This window comes from Palaemon carinicauda, chromosome 6 (genome assembly GCF_036898095.1).
Source record: "Palaemon carinicauda isolate YSFRI2023 chromosome 6, ASM3689809v2, whole genome shotgun sequence".
NCBI classification, from domain to species: domain Eukaryota; kingdom Metazoa; phylum Arthropoda; class Malacostraca; order Decapoda; family Palaemonidae; genus Palaemon; species Palaemon carinicauda.
The window spans coordinates 83,196,819-83,212,869 of record NC_090730.1 but is presented as its reverse complement, the minus strand read 5'-3'; the positions used below and the strand labels follow the sequence as shown (position 1 = coordinate 83,212,869).

At 44.2% G+C, this 16,051-nt stretch overlaps 1 protein-coding gene across 1 annotated transcript in view; it reads left to right on the top strand.

Annotated features, from left to right (window-relative positions):
• Window positions 1–16,051, top strand: part of LOC137643119 (2-oxoglutarate and iron-dependent oxygenase domain-containing protein 3-like) — a 443,146-nt gene that overhangs the window by 210,471 nt on the left and 216,624 nt on the right. The gene's annotated exons all lie outside the window — the stretch shown is intronic.

Sequence of the window (16,051 nt, the reverse complement as noted above, 5' to 3'; positions counted from 1 at the left end):
AGTTTCGAGCTACTGGGACATGATAATAGGCGTCAGTTAGATCGATAGAGGTGGTGACGGCCCCACGGGGAAGTAAGGTCTGTACCTGAGAGATAGTCAGCATACGGAACTTGTCGCAGAGGATGTAAGAGTTTAGTTTCGACAAGTCCAGAACTACCCTCAACGCCGACGAGTCTTTCTTCGGGACTGTAAACAGGCGGCCTTGGAATTTCAGGGATCGAACCCGTTTGATCGCTTTCTTCTTGAGTAACTCTGTGGTGTACTCTTCCAGGATGGGAGTGGGTCTCTGGAAGAAGGTCACTGGTGGAGGAGGAGATCCCTGTGACCATTTCCAACCCAAGCCCTTGGATATTATGCTGTGAGCATAATATCATTGGGAGGGAGTGAACCTAGGTCCCCTCCCTCCACGGGCACTCCTTGCTTTAGGTCCGCCTCGCTGGCGGAACTGTCCTCTACCTCTGAAGCTTCCTCTCTGGTGTCCAATAAAGGAACCGGAGGATTCGTAGGTAGGGTTGTATGCAGGAGAGGACATCCAAGTGGGGTTGGGCTGTGTACCAGGGGTAGCAGTGAGGTAGACTACTTGCTGAGGGGTAGCCGGTTGTTGAGAAGTCGAAGCAGAGGAAGACTGTGTCGACGAGTTACCCCGGACCGTCTTGTAAGGAATAAACCTCTGCTTCTTCTTGACGAACGTCTGTTTCTGGGATTCGATCCTTCTTTTGGTCGAGAGACCCCGGACCGTCTTGTAAGGAATAAACCTCTGCTTCTTCTTGACGAACGTCTGTTTCTGGGATTCGATCCTTCTTTTGGTCGAGAGACCCCACCTTTCTTGCAAATTTTGGTTTGCCCTCGCCGCGTCCTGAAGAACCTTATCAACTTCGTTCTGAGGGAAGAGGTTCTTACCCCAGCAGGAGGACGCTATCAGCCTGATCGGTTCATGTCTGATGGAGGCCTCAGACAGAACGAACTTCTTGCAACTAACTCGAGCCGACCAGAAGTCATGGAGGTCTATTTGGTAGGACAGCAGCAGGTTCTTTGTGACGACTCTGAACAATGTTTCCTCTGGGTAAACCGATGCTAGGGACTCTATGGAGGTGATGGAGTCGAGGGACCTAGCTAGTCTATTACGGGTCTCGAACTCAGTTTTGAGAAGACACTCTAGTAATCTGGGGAGCTTCTCAGAGAAAAGAGTAGAGGCACAGTCCGGGTCTAGCTTCCCCACTGTGAAGGTAGAAGACGCGTCGTCCCAGGTTGCAGAGGTACCCGGAATAAGCAATGAGGTGGGGTCCGTCTCCTTGAGAGCCGGCATGGAAGAGCCTTCCTTGATGGCCTGTATTGTCAGCTCTGTGATTTTGTCTATGAACGGCAAAGAGATGGAGGCCGCCGTCGTAAAAATAGTGTAGGCACCTTTGTGTGGGGTGAGCTTGGAGTTAATACACCCCCACTCTGATAGAGTTCTGGCCCAGATAGCCTGGGCCTGCTCTTTCGGAAATATCACTGTTTCCTTCGGTACCTTGTCCATTCGGACCAATGCATGCTCCTTTAAACGTACGAAGCCATTGAATGGGAATTCTAGCCCCGGGGGGTAGAACTCCAGGTCCTCTAGAGGGCGGGTGCCTATGCCCTCAAGAGTTAGGGAACCATCTAAGAATGGGGCATGCAAGGCAAACCGCCAAGGATTGTTTTTATCGAAGGGAGGTAGCTTCGATGCGTCTAGGGCTGAAGGAGGAGGAAGCTGAGTTCCGGAGCGGATCAGAGAAGCCACCATATCCTTAATCTCTGTCATCGCCCCAGACTGATGTTGAATTTGTTCTCTGACGATATCCCTGACCAGTTCGACGGGGAAGAAGGGTACCTGAAAGCCACCCGTTGGTGGTGTCTTGGATTTGGTAGACTTGGACTTCCTAGGAGTCGCGGTTTTACGGGGAGCAATATGAACATCAGGAGCCGTCGAGGGTCCGGGGACCGGTGACGTTGATACTGGCAAAGCTGAAGACTTATAAGTACGTAGTGGCTTCACCTTGGGTCGTACGGGAACAGAGGGATCCCGAGGAGAAGCCTTAGGCTTATCAAAAACGAGAAAGGAAGAGGTAGAAGAAGGAGTAGGAGAGAAAAGGGTTTCCACCAACTCGGCACCACTTACCTGCTCGTCCATGGGTTCTACGTCTATATCTAGATCTGCCACGTCCAGCGGTAAGAGGGGTTCGTCCTCCACGGAAATGGTTGCTCGGACTTCTTCAATTAAGGGGGCAGCAACTTCCGGAGAGACGGCTGCAGTTGTCGAGCCTGGGAAGAGACGGGAGGCCATGTCTCCATCGAGGAGATAGGGTGCGCCAGACGGGGCATTCCTGCCGAAGCCCGACACCCAAGGACGAAGAGCAGCCCTTGCTGACCGAAGAGAGTCATCATACGGCCTGAAAGATTTGTAGTGATTAGTGATGCAGGAGAGGGATCGCTCTCCGAAATATACCATGTATGTAATATTAATGGTCAAATTAATGTCTGCCAAAGATAAACAAGGAACAAAAGGAAAACCCACTTACATCATCGTTCAGGAGTATTGAGGACAACCCGTAACAGAGCGAGCACAAATCCGTGAACCAAATCATATAAGAGGCTTGTCCCGGTTCCCGGATAAAGGAGATGGCGCAGTGTGCGTGTGACCGACAGAGGTCATGCCCAACGGGGTCGTTGAACGAGGCAGGGCATCCTTGGGCAGTACAACGGACCTTCTGTAAAAGAAAGGAGACATAAGTCTGGATGTTCCTTGAGACTCTGGTAAGGGATTAAAAATCTACTAACAGAGCTTAGTGTAATGCAACATGCTTGCTTAAGGGAATTCAGTGAGTGAGAGCCGGAGCTCCATATTAAAATACATTAAATATAAAAGTTCCTTTACCGGAGTGAGCCCGAGCAATGGCAATGGGACTGTATCATTATAAAAGGGATAATAATGAAATAAGAATAAATAATCTAAAGTAATCTGACGAACCTCTGAGGGTCGGGGAAGCAGTGACAGGCCCGTAAAATAAATATAAAAAACACAAGCCGTAGCTAAAGGCTAAGGCTAATATAAGAGTTAAGCGTATTGGCGATCTCCGGTGAAGCCGGAGGTCGATGAAAGGTCCTGAATAATTCAATTGTGAATAATAATTCAATTGTGAAATTTATAAAACACAAGCCGTAGCTAAAGGCTAAGGCTAATATAGTAGTTAAGCGTATTGGCGATCTCCGGTGAAGGAAGCCGGAGGTCGATGAAAGGTCCTGAATAATTCAATTGTGAATAATAATTCAATTGTGAATAACAATGGATATTTGCGTGGATATGGCCGTGGCCTGAGACTGGAGTAAGGGCCACCGGAGGGTCGTATCTAAACAATATGAAGGCCGTCCCAGAGGGTTGTATTTAAACAATATATAACAATAGTTCCAAACTCATTGAGAATCCCTCATGGCGGAGTAGAACTCAAGGCGGAGTGGAAAAATGTTCAGAACTAATGTACTCCCAAGCCGTGACGGGGAGAGGACAGAACTCGGGACCTATTAAATAATGCTAACTATTGAATAGTAACCAAAAACTAAATAACTCGTAAGCTATCATACACCCGTAGAGGGAGAGGTGGGGGATGGAGAACTCATTGAACGCACAAAACGGAAAACGGGAAATCCACTCACCCACCTGAGGTTAAGAAAGAAAACGAGAGAAAGGGATAACTCGTGACTGAGAACAGAAAACTGGTACCCCAATCTCTCGCTCCCGTGGTTACAAAATCAGGACCTAATAAGCACACAACACTATTATAAGCGTATAATAATAAAATTGTAACATCAATACAAGACTACGAACGAAGAATAACGTCTGCTAAAACCTAAATTAAAGGGAAATAGTCGACTGACGAACGCCTCGGGGGGCGGGTACTAAACTATAATAAAGCTAGAACGTTATTCTTGTTCGCAGATTGGACTTGCTAGCAAAAAGTACCATGGGAATTAATAACGATAATAATAATGATGGTTCAAAAAGGCATAAGGCCAGGGACTTAACCAAGAACCTAAGTGACAGAGTACCAAACGAGCAAGACTAAGATGAACTCCCAGCAAGACAAGGGAAAAAATAATGGCCGCCGCGCGGACGGGCCCAGACGGTAGTGATAAAACAGACTATACTGGGTAGATGACAAAAGCCCGGTACTACAAAAAGCTATCAAAACAAACTATGGTACTTAACATTGGAATGGGTGAAGATGGAGCTTCGGTCATGACGAAATAAATCCACAAGAGTGAAAAAAGCCGAGGGCACAATAATATACACACACTCTCGCAAGTCCAAATTAGAAGGATGTTGTTCAGATGGCGCTCGCGTCGGGGCGTGGGTGGTGTGGCTCTGGTAGCTTGGCTGGTGCCTTTATATCGGCCCATCCCTTTGGCAAAGGAATTAACTAAATGGAAGACAGCCTGTGAATAGTGGCTTTCACGCGCCTTTGCTTTATACACGACACCCACAAGGTGCTCGCGCGAGGGTAGTAACCTCTGCATTCCATGCTTTTATCTTTCTCTGGTATAATTGGAAGATTTTATCAGAAAAGTGTATTAGAAGGACCCCTTTTCACCGGCCGCCACAGGTCGACCCAGAAATATAAGATTCTATACATCATGCTGGTATTAGATTATCCACAGGAGCGTTTAGAACCTCACCTATCACAAGTCTCCTTGTTAATGCTGGGAGTTGCTTCTAGATCTTTTCCGAATGTCCTCTATTATTCGGTCTTAGTTCAGATTGCAAAGACTCCCTAATTCTTTAGCATTTCAGACTGCAAGCCTTGTAAGGCACTCAACATACTTTGAGTTGCACCCAAAATCTCCTCAACCTTATGGGTTTCGGGTGAAACAATTATTAAACAATCTGGATATAATTAGAATTAAGGTGCTTCCATTTAAGGTATCATTAACGCCTCCATGGAAATTACCTGACGTGTCTTTTTGTAAACACATTATTGGAGTTAAGAAGAATATGACTGACTTAGAATCCAGGTGTCTATGTTGCAGAACATAGGGGATCGACTTTTATATATACTGATGGCTCCAAATCTGATGCTGGCGATGGATTTGGAGTACAGTACATAGTAATGATTTTAATTGTAGAGGTGCACTTCTTGTAACAGCATCCTTATTTACTGCCGAACTGTATGGCATACTAACTGCTATTGAGAAAATAGCTTTGGAAAAGGAGGGTAATTTTACAATATTTAGTGATACAAGGAGAGTTCTTCAAGCTTTAGAAGTTTATGATTCTAGTAACCCTCTAGTTTTAAAGATTTTAGAATGGCTTTGTATTATTTGATGGAGAATTATAACAGTTTGATTTTGTTGGGTTCCAGCACATGTAGGTGTGTCTGGGAATGAGAAAGCAGATTTATTGGCGAAGAATGCGGCATCCGAGTTGCTACCAAGGAGGTATCCCATTCCCTGTAATGATTTCCTTCCTAACATCAAGAAATTGTTTTTTGATAAATGGCAACAGCACTGGGATAGTCTAGATGGGAATAAGATGAGGGAAGTAACAAATGGCATATCCCCTTAAGGTATGACATGATACACCGAAAATGGGAGACGACTTCCATATTGGTCACACTAGGTTCATACAAGAGTTTCTGCTGAAGGGCCAACACCAACCGTATTGCGAGGACTGTTTAGTTTTAGTACCTTTAACAGTGAGGTATTTGTTGACCGAATGCCCAAATTATAATAACTTAAGAAATAGATATCTGTTTGAGGCTCAAGGTAAGGATGGCAGGTTCATCCTTGCCAAGATTCTTTGACATGATGTGTCCTACTATGCGAGTGGCATTTTTAGATTTATTTCAGAAGCAGGTCTTCTAAAAACTATTTAACTTCTATAATGACATTTTAACTTTTATAGTTTCAATTAAATATTCTTTTATTTTTTATATAAAATAAATGATATCGGCGTCAATGACCTTAGATGTAAGGATGTCATAAAACTTTTAAATCAATCAATCAATCATTTAGAAGTTTTTTATTCTTCCAAATCTGTGGATATGGCCACTACCAAGACTTTATATCCCTTCTGGTTAATAGAATTGTTATATTGTTGTCTAGGACTCAGGAAAATGGTAACAAGGAATGGGAAGTTATCCACAGAAGATTTGAAATGGCAGTGAATTTTGTTAACTGTTTCATCAGGGTTAACATGGCTCAGTGGTTTACATCGATTGTTTTTTCAAGGCTATTTCTAAAAGAAGTCTGGTTCTATTAGAATGCAATCAGAGTGATTACAAGTTTACTTGGGGTTAAGATTGTTTAACTTTCAAACAAGTCTCGAGTGGTAGATAAATTTATTTATTTAGAGTTACTCTCCTGTATTTTTACTTTGCGATCACAACACTCTCAGAGGTTGGGAATCAGCAATATAAACACCAAGGGAGTTTCATAAAAATAAGCAGTTTTAATGATAAATTTTTTAGTTGTTATAGTCCTCTGATGTCCTTGTGCCTCCTCCCATTCACTGGTAAGTGATGTCAAGAGACTAATGATCACGTTTGCAACTTCAAGAACTGAAAAGCTTAAGGTAATAAATGGTCATGACATTGACTAGTTACAGTAGTTGCCATCAACTGTCAGATGGCATTTTGGTTTGCAGGCATTTTGCAGGTGGACAGAACTTGAAATGTTTATTTTTGATTGTATGTTGACACAGCTTCGAGTAGAAACAATATGAACTTCAGGAGAGTATAGAAATAAAAAAAAATTATCATTAGAGTGCTGTTTATTGATGTCAGATTTATTTCTTCAATAGTAAATAGCAACGGATTCTGAATAAGTATTGAAATAGATTTTTTTAAAATTAAGTATTAGGTGTTCTGTGCTCTTAATTACCACTAACCCCATGTCTTGTTAATGCGGGAATTAACAATTAATGTACTATGGGAGTCATTGAAATATATTAAGCTTGATTTTTAAGATGAAATTATTTTAACTTTTATCAATGATTTATGGAAAAGCTTCAAATGGTATTTTCTTATTGGTAACTTATGTTACCTACCATAAAGGATCACTTTACTTCTGAGAGGTCTGAGGAGGGTCAAGGTATGTGGTGATGACTTGATTTCTACCCAGTGGGACTTGCTATGTCACCATGTTATCAAGAACTATTTTTCTTTTTGTTATGGTCAGAGTTTTCAAACTTCTTTGAAGGAATAGCACTGAATTTTGTGTTAGTGATAGGATTTAGAATTTTATTTGTAAAAGGGATTTTGACGAAGGAAAAATCTATTTCTGGGGAGAGACCTGTGTCGCCCGGTGAAAAGGTCCTTCTTGTCACTTTTCTGATATAAATAACTTCCAAATATACCAGAGAAAGTTAAAGCATGGAATGCAGAGGTTACTACCCTCGTGCGAGCACCCCTAAGGGCGTCGTTTATAAAGAAAGGGCGTGTGAAAACCACTATTCACAGGTCGTCTTCCATTTAGAATATTCCTGCGTCAATATACACAAGAGGGGTGTGCCGACACAGTGGTCCTAACTATACCAACGTGAGCCACCCCACCGACGCCCGACACCAGCGCCATCTGACATCCTTCTGTATGGATTTCAATATTGGCTTGGAAATGAAAGGGAAGGGAGAAACAGGGAAGGGTTTCACCGGGCAACACAGGTCTCTCCCCAGAAATAGATTTTTCCTTCGTCAAAATCCCTTTTCTGGGTCGACCTGTGTCGCCCGGTGAAAATTTACAAGAGAATGCCTTCCAAGCCCATGAGTATCAACAATAGAAAGGGAAAATGAAAACATCTTAGTACAGTGGTACCTCTATTTACGAATTTAATCCGTTCCAGAACCAACTTCGGATGTAGAAAATGTTCGGATGTCGAAACGAATTTTCCCATAAGAATACATTGAAGTAGGATTAATCTGTGGTTGAGCCCAAAAACCTATGATAACTTCTTAATAAACTGCCACACATAATTTCCCATGAGAATAATGCACACTAAATTTGATAATAGACATGTAAAAAAGAAGAATTAGCAAAAAATGATGAATAAGAAATGGGTTTTTAGCATCACTTCACCTTAGAAACTCCAGTGCAGGTGTTGTTGGTCTTGCTACGCAGAGAGGAGACGGACGGGCGGCGAGGAGGTAGAGAGGTTAACTACGATAAACGTACACTACCGTAACTTATTCTAACTTACACTAAGTGAACTTTAACATAACTTAGCTTATTTTTTTTTATTTTTATATTTTATATTTTTTTTACATTTTCTTTTTTTCTTTTTGATGATTAATTTTAATCACTTTCACTCTCTACACTTAAAATTGATTGAATTTCTTTCGCTTCACTCTTTGCCGTTTTCTTTGTTTCACTTTCTTCCGCTTCACTCTTTGCCGTTTTCTTTGAATCACTTACATCCTCTTCATCACGAGTTCGCTTCGTAGTATTTTTAAAGAAATTATCGATAGATAGTTGCTTGGTACGGCTTTTCAGAATGTTTCGAAAGTGAGTTAGGCAAACATCATCGAACTGCGAAACTACACGACAAACCTGCAATTTTTTTGGGTGGTATTTGTCGATGAAGTCGACCACGTCTTGATATTTTCTTAACACCTCTTTTATATGCGCCGAACCTAACACATGTTCTACCTCCTCGCTCCCTTCCTCTTCATCACTCATGTGCTCAGACATAGCATGGAGTGCCTTGAGCTCCTCTGTGGTAAGTTCGTCGTGATGTTCGGCGACGAGTTCCGTAACATCATCTGCGTCGACCTCCAGACCAATGGACTTGCCAAGGGAGACGATTTCCTCTACGTCTTCCGCTGCACCCACCATGGGATCAGGTTCGGGGTCAAAACCTTCGAAATCTCGGGGAGAAACTGCATCAGGCCACAGCTTCTTCCAGGCAGAATTGATGGTCTGTCGAGTTAATCCCACTAAGCCTGATCTATGATCTTCAAGCAGTGCACGATGTTGAAGTGGCACCTCCAAAATTCACGCAAAGTTAAGTTGGTGCTTTGCGTGACATTAAAGCACTGCTTAAATAAGTGCTTGGTGTACAGCTTCTTAAAATTAGAGATGACTTGCTGGTCCATGGGCTGGAGGATAGAGGTGGTATTCGGTGGAAGATACAGCACCTTTATGAACTTAAATTCATCGAAGATGTCATCTTCAAGTCCGGGGGGGGGGGGGGGGGGGGAGCGGGTGCATTGTCAAGGCATAGCAGGCACTTTAAAGGCAATTTCTGTTCATGAAGATACTTCTTCACAGAAGGGCCGAAAACTTGGTTAACACATTGCACAAAGAACTGCCTAGTGACCCAGGCCTTCTAGTTGGATCGCCAGAAAACATGAAGCTGGTCCTTATCGACGTTGTGTGCCTTAAAGGCCCTAGGGTTCTCGGAATGCTAAACCAGTAAGGGCTTGACTTAAAAGTCCCCGCTAGCATTAGCACATAGGGCAAGAGTCAACCGATCCTTCATTGGCTTATGCCCAGGCAATTTCTTCTCTTCGGCGGTGATGTAGGTTCGACTGGGCATCTTCTTCCAAAACACCCCGGTTTCATCACAATTAAACACTTGCTGCTCTACGTAGCCTTCTAACAACACGATCCTTTCGAAGTTCTTGACAAAGTCAGCTGCAGCCTTTGTGTCCGCACTAGCAGCCTCTCCGTGGCGAACAACTGAATGAATCCCGGACCGTTTCTTAAATTTCTCAAACCAGCCACGAGATGCCTTGAAATCATCTGAGAAAGGTTCGGTTGAACTCTCCCCTGCATCACCCCCAGAGCTCTCCTCCTTCAAGTCCGTAAAGATGGCGTGCGCCTTCTCGCAGATGACGGTTTCGGTGATGGTGTCGCCAACGATCTCTCTGTCCTTGATCCACACTAGCAGAAGTCGTTCCATCTCTTCTATGATAGGGCTACAGCGTTTAGAAATAATGGTGATCCCTTTAGAAGGTTTCACTGCTTTAATAGCTTCCTTCTGTTTAAGGGTTGTCGAGATTGTCGACATATTACGGCCATACTGTTTAGCAAGTTCACTCACGCGGATGCCACGCTCATGTTTTTCAATAATTTCCTGCTTTACGTCTAAAGAAAGCATTTCCTTCTTCCTTTTTCACCACTACCACTACCACTTGCAAAACTAAGCCTTTTAGGACCCATTCTTTACGTAAATTACCGTAAAAGGATGCACGTAAAAAATCACGATTAAAACACAGTTAATAGCAGAACGCACAGGGCACAACCGCAAGTAGCCGACGAGAACAGAGGACTGACCCGAGCCGCGCTAATTGAGGGTCCCTCCGAGGTCGAAGTGCTGCCTTCTATCGGCGGAAATAAAAAACACTTCAGGCGCTATGAGCACCGACTACGCGTACGAGTATTGTTTACTTCGGGTGTCGAAAAAAAATTCGGGTGTAGAGTAGGAACGTGTTCGAATTGTACTTCGCGTGTCGAAAAATTTGGATACAACCATACAACCGGTACGACGAAAATTGCTTACTTCGTGTGTCGAAATAAAATTCGGGTGTAGAGTAAAAAATTTGCTTGAATTTTACTTCGGATGTTGGAAAATTTGGATGTAGATACGTTCGGTTGTAGAGGTTCCACTGTATGTGTAAAAAGGTTTACTGAAATAATATTAAAATGGATAAGTGCAAACACGACATTAGAAAAAACCAAAAATTTCTTAAGAATAAAAATTGGTAAATATCTAGGAATATATATCTTAGGAGTAAAGACTATATACACTTAATAAACAATTACAACAAAAGAATGAACATAGTACATAATTGACATTTCAAAGCATGATACTTGGGGAGCTGAACCCGATCCACCGAGGTGAGAGGCATCGTGGTGAGAGTGGCAGGTAGGAGGGAGAAGAAAAGAGTTGGATGAAAAATTAAATATAGGAAACAAGAGAGACTAATCTGGGGAGATGATACTCCCAGCTGCAATAGTAGAAAATTTTAGGGCCTGTATGTTCTTTAGATAGTGGCGTTTAAAGACCATAGGAGATTTCTAACCTGTATACTTTTTCAGATCATCAAAATTCATGTTTTGAAAGTAATTAATTGAGGTGGCTACTGCTCGGATATCATGTGCATGAGGAAAGGATTCCTGGTTAGCCTGTTTGATAAAGTAGAGTATTTGCTGTCTAATACCATGAATGGAGATAGTACCTCCTTGTTCTCTAATGAACAAGGGACCGGAGGAGCGTGTGACAGATCTAGCTAAAAAGGCCCTAAGAGTCACTACTGGACATTGAGAAACATCTTGTGGAAGAGGGATAATCTTCCAAGGAGATCATCTGTTTTGAGGGTCTTCATTTTTAGCTAGGAAACTTCTATCCGGGGAGAGCAGTACTAGGTTCTCAGGATTACGGGAGAGCTGCTAATTCTGAAATTCTGGCACCTGAGGCCATGGCTGTAAGAAATAGGGTCTTTCTAAAAAGCGAAATGTACGAGCATGATTCGTTATTGGTGTCTGATGCCAATTTCAATACATCATTTAGAAACCATTAGACCTTTTGTGGATGGATAGAAGGTCTAAGCCGTGCACAGGCTTTAGGGATAGATGAAAAATAAGAATCTGCTAAATTAATCTTGAAGCCAACCTGGAAGATCTTTTTCAGGGCTGACTTAATCGTAGTGATAGTACTAGCGACTAGGCCTTTTTCGAACAGAGATCTGAAAAACGAAATGGCCAAGTTAGGGGTCATTTGAAGATTGTCGGAATTCTTTAAAAATTCTGCTAGTTTCTTAACAGCCAAATCATATTACCTAAGGGTTGAGACCCTTTTGTCAGATTCAATGAATAGGACATTGTCCGGATCAATATTTGCATCTCTATGGGTTGCAAATTTCATGAAATCCACAAAGTTAGGGTTTGTGCTATTCTTGAGGAAGCTGACACAGTCTGTGTTTGGACTACCTGTGTCAACTTGGGGTGTGGAATCTGAATGGGACAGAGTTTCAGCTCTAATAAGAGCAGAAACCAGTTGCTCTTGGGCCAGTTGGGAGTTACTAACGCTATTGTTCCTTTGAAGGAACGTAGTTTGTGTAACACTTTCATCAGAAGATTCACTGGAGGGAACAGATAAATCTTCTGCCAGAGGTTCCAGTCTAGGGTCAATGCGTCCATGGCAAAGGCCTGAGGGTCTAGGTTGGGGGCTATGTAGCAAGGGAGTTTGTGATTGAAGCTTGTCGCAAACAGGTCTACCTGGAGATCCGGAACCAGTCTGGATATCCACCGGAATGAGTTCATGTCTAGAGACCATTCCGATTCTAGTGGTTTGGTCCTGGATAGGGCGTCCGCTATAACATTTTTTACTCCTGCCAGGTGTGTAGCTGACAGGTACCAGTTTCTTTTTGCTGTCAAGGTGAAAATCAATACCAGGATCTGATTTAGTTTGGGTGATTTGGATCCTCCCCTGTTTATACAGTGGACCACCACTGAATTATCCGAGACTATCCTCACAGGGCTTGTCTTGTGATGAGATAACCGTTTCAGAGTTAGAAACACTGCCATTGCTTCCAACACATTTATGTGAAATTGTTTCATGATGAGGGTCCAAGACCCCTGAAACATCTGATGTTGGGAGTAACCCCCCCCAACCACTGAGTGACGCGTCTGTATGAATCGTCACTTGGGGGGGAGGGAATTGCAGAGGAACTGATTTGGCTAGATTCTTTGGGTCCGACCATGGAAGAAGTCTCTTTATTAGTATCGAGGGGATCGTTGAGACTTTGTCTCTTAGATGTATTTTCGCTCTCTTCCTCCAAATTCGGTTGATATCTTTGAGTTTGGCTTTTAGGAGAACGTCTGTTACAGAGGCAAATTGGAGTAGGCCGAGGATTCTCTCTAAAGATCGCCTTGTTATCTTTTCGTTTCTGATAAACAATTTTGTCATTGATGCTATCTCTTTGACCTACTTGGGAGGAAGAGATAGTTTGTGATCTATTAGGTCCCAACGAATACCCAGCCATTCGAACTGATTTGCTGGTTGTAGTCGGGATTTCTTTAGATTTACCTGAAAACCCAGGCTTTGCAGGAACCGGATCACTTTTGATGTCGCTTCACGGCATTCTTGGACTGTTCCCCCAAATGAGCCAATCGTCTAAGTAGGCTATCAACATTATTCCTTGGTTCCGGAGTTGCTGTAAAATTGTCTCCCCCAGTTTCGTAAATATTCTGGGAGCAATGTTGAGGCCGAAGGGCATCACCTTGAACGCATAGGACTTCCTGCCTAGCCGGAAGCCTAGGTAGGGGGAGAAGTTTCTCGCTACCGGAACATGATAGTAGGCGTCGGTAAGATCTATGGAGGTGGTGACGGCCCCACGGGAAAGTAAGGTCCGTACCTGAGAGACAGTCAGCATACGGAACCTGTCACAAAGAATGTAGGAATTCAGTTGGGACAGGTCCAGAATTACTCTCAAGGTGGAAGAATTCTTCTTTGGAACAGTGAACAGGTGTCCTTGGAATTTTAGTTTTCTTACTCTCTTTATTGCATTCTTCTTCAGGAGATCTTTGGTGTAATCTTTCAGAACTGGAGTGGGAGTCTGAAAGAAGTTCACTGGCGGAGGTGGAGACCCCTTTGTCCACTTCCAGCCTAGACCTTTGGAGACTATACTGTGGGCCCAAGGACTGAAGGTCCATTGGTCTCGAAACCAGTATAACCTCCCTCCTACCCGGTCTGTCTCACTGGTTGTGGGTTGGTTTGAACCCTCTACCTCCTCTTGTGCCTCTGGATCTGGCTCCGCCACGCTGACGGAACTGGCCTCTAGCTCTGTTACCACCGGGCTGTCTAGGGTATCCTCGAAAGGTCCCGGAAGCCTCGTAAGTCTGATTGAAGGCTGGGGAGGACATCCACGTTGCAGTGGAGGAAGATTGTCCACCCTGTGGTGTTGAGGGAGTTGAGGTCTGCACAAGAGGGATAGGGAGCTGCCGATGTTGACCACGGACAGCTTTGTAAGAGGTTCTTACCCCAACAGGAAGATTTAATCAGTCTGTTAGGGGCGTGCCTAATAGACGCCTCTGCCAGGACATATTTCCTGCAGTTTTTCCTGGCTGTAGAAAACTCATGGAGGTCTATTTGGAAAGTCTGTAACAGACCTTTCGCCAGAACTTTAAAGATTTGTTCCTCCTTGTAGAGGGAGGCTACCAACTCCGCCGATGTTATGGAGTTGATGGATCTAGTTAGTCTAGATCTCGTTTTGTACTCCGTTTTCAATAAGTTATCCGGCAATTTCGGTAACTTTTCTGAAAAGAGGGAGGAAGCACAATCCGGGTCCAGTTTGCCGACCGTGAAGGTTGACGGAGCATCCTGCCAGAAGTCTGTAGAGGCCGGCATGAGAAGGGAGGTAGCATCCGTCTCTTTGAGGGTTGGCATGGGAAGGTCCTCCTGAACTGCTTGGAGTGCTAGCTCCGCCACCTTATCTGCAAAAGGAGAAGGGATATCTTGGTGGTCGTGAAGATGGTATACGATCCCTTATGAGGAGTCAACTTAGAGTTGGAACAACCCCAGTCCGATAAGGTACGAGCCCAGACAGCTTGGGCTTGTTCCTTCGGAAAGATGACTGTTTCTTTGGGTACTTTATCCATTCTGACCAGGGCATTCTCCGTCAGGCGCACAAACCAATTAAAGGGGAACCGGAGATCTTCTGGATAAAATTCCAGGTCAGATAATGGACGGGTACCCAGTCCTTCGATGGTAAGAGTACCATCTAGGTAGGGAGCATGCAGAGCAAACCGCCAAGGGTTGTTCTTGTCGAACGGCGGAAGCTTCGAAGCATCTGGGACTGCAGCCGGAGCTGATTGAGGTCCGGAGTGGAGCAGGCCCGCAATCATGTCCTTGATGGGCTTTAGTTGCTCCGCTACTAAAGCCGAGACAGTGGAAGATTTCTGTTCCAGCCATTCGTCCACTACCTCCCTGAACCTGGACAACAGCGTGTCTGTAAACAAGTCAGACTGTATGTCAAGAACTGACGTTTTTGACTTAGTGGACTTACTCCTCTGTCCTTTAGAAGGAGGAGGAACCTTGGCAGCTATTATCGGGTCAGCAGAAGTCGACGGCCCAGGGATCGGAGACAACGCTGGAGAGGGTGACGGGACTGATTTAGATTATTTGGGTTTGGATACCTTTTTCAAGGGCTTAACCTTAGGTCGGACCAGCAAGGACCCTTCCCAAGGTGAAGCTGAGGGCTTATCAAAGCCTAGGAAAGAAGAGGAAGAGGAAGGAGTAGGAGAAAGGAAAGAACCTGCCATATCCTCCACACCACTAACCTGCTCATCCATCGGCTCCAGATGAATGTCCAGAGAAGCTACGTCCCCCGACAACTGCTGTTCTTCCGAAGCTGGGACCATTGCGGCACGAATGGCGTCGATGATAGAGGCAGCAACTTCCCTGTCCACGGCCGCCGACAGAGATCCAGGGAATAGACGGGAAGCCATGTTGCCGTCTAACACATAAGGGCAGCCTTGGGGGCATTACGGCCGAAACTTGACACCCACTGCCGGAGACTTGATTTGGCCGTCTTCAAACTATCCTCGTCAGCCTGAAAGAAGAGTAGAAATGAATTCAACGAACCAAAGGGAGGGGGAAGTCTGAATCAATAGAGACACTAGAATATGAACGACTGTTTCCAAATTATCCATCAATAGAAAGATGAAATGAAAAAATCGAATGTGAACGATTGTGAAATCTTATCTCAACATTCAGGAGAATTGAGGACAACTCAAAACAGAGGGAGCATGCTTCGGAGAACCACACCATGTAAGGCGTTTGGCCTTCCTCTAGGGCGAAGGAGACCGCACAGTGGGCATGCGATCGGCAAACATCATGGCCCACCGGATCCGTGAATGCTGCAGGGCAGCCTTTGTAGGCGCAGCGGGCTTTCTGTAAAATAAAGGTTATTATAAGTACACCGTCTCCTTTTGTAGACTTAACTAACCTAAGATAAAGATATGTAAGTAAATACTTGGCATGCATATGATACTAGTTGTAACTAGAAGCCAACATTAGGAGTGGATGTACTACATGTAT